The following is a 4,839-nucleotide window of genomic DNA, read 5'->3' as shown; positions in this document are numbered from 1 at the left end:
GCCGTTTTGAACTTATAGCTGTAGTACGTGTGACTAATTTACATTTACAGCAAATTTCAAAAAGTCATGGGAGTATCTGCAAAATAAACATTTTAAATTTGTTTTCAGAAGAATTTGTACTGATCTGCTTGCATGCTCATTCAATCAGGGAAAAGGGTGGGGACAAAGATACCATTTGGCACATGACCAATAACCATCAAAAATATAGCTAGAATTTCAAATGACTGATTAATTGAAGGAGAAAAAACAATTTTAACATATGTATTTTGTAAAATAAATTAACAACAACAAATAGATTTTAAACAATTGTGATCTGGTTACAATATCCCATGTTCAGGAAAAGGCTAAATTCATTGTCAAGTTGTTTGCTCCTTGATTTTCAACACAAACAAGCAAAGAAGCAGCACAAACACACAGTGCCTGTTACATTAAGGTGAATTAGAATATTCCCCTGTACATAATGACCTTTATACATAAGATACAGTGTTGGCATCCATCAATTTTATTCCATTTGCATAATCCTAAAATGGCCATCTCATGGATGCATTGCTATAAGCTATTGCAGAACTGAGCTACTTACACTGGAAATAATAGCTTAACATGGCCATTCCTTTGCAATAAGTATAATTTTTAATATGTCTCTCACTTTGAATCCCTCTCCCTTAGTGGAGTGAAGTTTTCAGACTCTTCAGACTGATCTCTGATGGCCACCAATATATCCTTCATAGCAGAGAAATGTCCAATGATATCTTAAAAGAATGGAAGGACACACAATTTTCAGTGGATGAATTTCAGCAAGACATTTCCTTAGTAAGTGGAGGAGCAAAGACTAATTTCTTTAATATGCTAATAAATTATGTGGCCAATTTATCTTGGAAAATGTCAACATGAATATTAAAATCCCCCATGAGACATAAATCTATCAAACTTCAATAAAAAGTGATGCCAGGAAATCAAAAAGTCCCATTAACAAAAACTGAATTAGCACTTAGGGGTCTATACATAATAGCCAAAGACGCCATTTGTGGTGTGATCACCTTGACTAATAAGACTTTCATATTGCCTGTATTCTGACATGGATTCAGATCTTAAATCAAATCTGGTCACAACGACTGCCCCTTACCCACCTTTCCACCCTATTGATCAAGGTTTATGTGGACAAGAGTAACCACTGGATAATACTTCATTTAAAAATACTAAAATAATATCTATGCCTGGCTGTATTTCAATCAAACAAATGACATCAAACCCATGATATATTCAGAAACCAATGCCTCATTCATTGCTGAGCTATTACCACATTGAAACCAGATAAATTGGTTCTCCAGTATATTGTTGTCAATGAATATGGGTTCTCTGTCTGATTCTTTGAGCTTTTACCCAAAGGGCAAGATAAAACCATATCAAAATATTAAATTACAAAATGCCTACATGCATACAAGCATATAGGGCCTGATCTGAAGCCAACTGTAGACAATGGAAAGACTCCCACTGATTTCAATGAGCTTTGGCTTGGACCATAATAATTACTGAGAAGCATCCTTGTAACTGCCTTTCCATTAATTCTGGTTTGCCCTCTCTAGAATCCACTAAAAAAAGATCATCACCACCCCCAAAGGGTACATTAGACTTGCGGATGACATGGAATATTTCTGCAAGACATTTTTTAAATGAATCAAAGGAGTTCTTGAGCTTTAACCACTCATGCAATGTCAAGTGAACTTAGAGCAGCCTAATGTTGCCTGTGGAGAAGTCACTGCATCAGCAGAATCTCCTCTTGACATAAGGGGAGACAGGGGGCATTTTGGGGGGCAGAGGATGGTGTCACTGAGTAAGGCTCCACTACATCCAATTCTTCACTTGTGTAAAACCCTGATCTTTTGGCAGCAGTTTAAGTGCAAGCTGTTATCCTGTGCCTTTAAATTATGCTGGGGCTAGTTTGCTCAGAATCTTTCCAATGAGCCTCAGCAGAGTTCACATGCATTAGAGAGTAAAGCCTAGTCTGTTAAACAGAGCCTGGCTCTTCTGTAGCCAGACAATGAATGAATGGATGCAGTAGAAAGACGTAGTGAGGTAAAGTGGTTGCACTCTATAGAAAAAGGCTAATAAACTCATGAATAGGATTGCTGCTGTCTGCTATGAAAAATCCGACCGGCTTTGGCAGATCATCAAACAATCAGGGCTACAAGAGGAAAATTTGATTCACCTTTCTGTAATGCCCATTGCACAGGAAGGGTTCCCCACCCCCTTTGCATCGGGTGAGGAGAAATACCCTTTCCCTATATAATGACTTAGAGGCAGATCCTTGACTGGGGTAAGTTTTCAGTGCTCCATTGAATTCAGTGGAGCTCTGACAAGTTACATCATCTGCCCCTCAGTGTGACTTTGGAGGAAAGAGGGTCAAATTTCCAAAAGCTTCAGGGGCTCAGGCTAAAAGGAACCAATCACTTGGATGCTAACCCGTCCAGTCATCTTCTGTCCCGCTGTCCCGCAGGAACACTCCTGAGAAATTTCCTTTCTCGTGAATTTTTGAGCACTTCCTAAGTCAAAGGGTGCATAAGTTCCATAAGAACTGCCATTCTTATAGAGGAAATGTTGGAACACTATCTGAAACCAAAATACACAGACACGGATGATTATGAAAAAAAAATCCAAGTAGTAATTGTTTTCTACATTGAAAATGAGAATAAGTTCAGTTAAAATTCTGGGCGAAGACTGAGCTGCTGTTCCTTCTGATCTGGTTCACCTATCCCCAGATTCCACTAGCACAAAAGCTAATGGGCCCTATACTCTAGCACAATAGTGAGGGTTGTAGATGTAAGGCTTTCAGCTTTCCCACACAGTGCATCTCTCTGTAATGCCACACTTCAGATCAAATCCATCACCTGGGCTTTCTCATGTAATGTAACACATATTGATGTGACCTGACAAGATACAGCCTTATGCAACACAAAGATGGGAAGAACGGCATCGCAGATATTAACAACATCACACAATGCAGTTTTGTTAAACAGGTTTCTGACCTTTTCATTATAAAGACGGTTTCTGAGAGCTTATCAATGCTGCTTTCCTCCCACCTGGTGCTCTCCATGCTGTCCTATGAGATGGTCACTTGGGAAATCACTGCTAACGAGAGGGAAGAATATACACGATTCAGCCTTTCAGTAAAATGAGTCAAATTAATCTTCATTTTATCCAGGCCAGTGAGATCCTCTTTAGACTCAGTGCTACCGCTTACATTTATTTCTGCCACTTCTCTGTTTGCCAGGTACAGGCATCTTTGTGGTGACCAAATGTGAGCCCCATTGAAAATGATGGAGACCTTGCTGCAGTAATATTAGTGGAGGAGTTCTGGACAATGGCATCTGTAGGCCATTCAGAAAGGAAAAACATGTTCACAGTGTTGACTGAGTTCTGCTTCTAGCACTGCTAGTTAGGAGAGAAATGTCCAGGAAGATTTGTCTGCATTTAAAGGCAAATTTCAATGTACCCAGGATCTTTTCCAGTCAAGATTCAAACACTTTTGCTTTTCAAAGATGAACACTCACACAAAGAACATGATTAGCTTGAATGTCAGACACAGCAATTTTCAAATTTTATATTCAACTAAAAATTGTAGTTAACTGAGGTAACTAACCAACAAAGCATGAATTCAAAATTGTGAATAAGGCAAATACATAATTCAAGATCTCTGCTGTGTTGGTTAGTTTAGTTATATAACTATAGTTACATCATCTAGATTTTGGTGATTGGGAGTCTATTAATATGCTGAATTCACAGAAAAATATAATTGGCTTGTAACAGGGAGAGGAACTCAACCCAGGGCTCACTACTCTAGCACTCCCTATTGTCACAAACTGGGACGAGGGCAACCATGCCTAGTGGTCAAAGCACAAACTGTCATGCCTAGTGGTCAGAGCTGGAGTCAGCAGCAAGGGACACGCTGAGGATCAGAGTTGGAGTCATGAATTGAGCAGCTCTGGAACAGACTGGGCAACACAGGAGAAAGCTCGCAGCTGTGGAAGTGTGTATTGACCAGCCAAAAGTCAGTTGTTGCTGTCAGGCTTAAGGGAAGGCCTGCTGGCTTCCTTGGCCAGTCAGCCAGAGAAGTCAATCAGGTGGCCTTGCTGCAGCTCAGAGACTGGAGGGGCACAGTTGCAAGTTTACATTCCTTACATTTATTGTCCTCATTCCGCATCTTCTGTGGTGTAGCCCTGCAGTCCAGTCCCTTTCCAGGGTAAGGAAACATTCAGTGAGAAAACTAAACCACCAGTGCTTCAGGCACCCTTGATCTACATCAGAGTTCTCTGCTCTTTACTCCTACTCCCAAACAATACAGTGTGTGTCTTAAGATGAGTTCTTCCTCCCAGGTTTTCCCCCCTAGAAGCTCTTTCCCACCACCTCCCCTCTCAGGGCCTTGCCTACTTCTTTCAAACCCTACCTCAGACCCTCTCCCAGAAGTCACTGCATCTGCAGCCTCTGCTACAACTCTTTCCTCCAGCTGTCCCCTTTTATGAGGCCCAGGTGTTCCCCTTGGTAACATCTGACTCCATTAGTCCCACCCCTTAATTCACTGGGATGCAGTTGATTATGGCACGGGGGCAGAGGGGAGGGCTGGCCCCATTTTCCCTTAGAGGGGCCAGTCACCCTGTGACGGGCCTGCAGTTTAATAACTATTCCCTGAAGTCATTCAGTGAAAGGATAATGAATTTCAGGGGCCTTTTTTGCAGAAATTTGGGAACAGGAAAAAAAGCTGAACTCTCTTGAACAAACTGTGTTTTGAGAGAACAGCTGGCCTGAATTCTATACAAGCCTGCAGTCCTGTTAGCTGATAGACCC

General features: G+C 41.1%; 1 long non-coding RNA gene across 3 annotated transcripts; it reads right to left on the bottom strand.

Moving 5' to 3' along the window:
- Positions 1–240: 240 nt before the first annotated feature.
- LOC119845150 lies at positions 241–4,477 on the bottom strand. 3 transcript variants are annotated; one of them, XR_006276366.1, is made up of 2 exons: positions 4,297–4,477; positions 241–3,462 (listed from the first exon to the last, which is right to left on the bottom strand). It is a non-coding gene; the product is annotated as an uncharacterized LOC119845150 (long non-coding RNA). The 3 variants fall into 3 exon arrangements; XR_006276367.1 differs by having other exon boundaries at positions 4,442–4,461; XR_006276368.1 differs by having other exon boundaries at positions 4,426–4,454.
- Between the last annotated feature and the right edge of the window lie 362 nt (positions 4,478–4,839).

The sequence above is a fragment of the Dermochelys coriacea genome, chromosome 18 (genome assembly GCF_009764565.3).
Source record: "Dermochelys coriacea isolate rDerCor1 chromosome 18, rDerCor1.pri.v4, whole genome shotgun sequence".
NCBI classification, from domain to species: domain Eukaryota; kingdom Metazoa; phylum Chordata; order Testudines; family Dermochelyidae; genus Dermochelys; species Dermochelys coriacea.
Note: the sequence above shows the minus strand (reverse complement) of the source record. Positions and strands in the feature narration are given on the sequence as shown.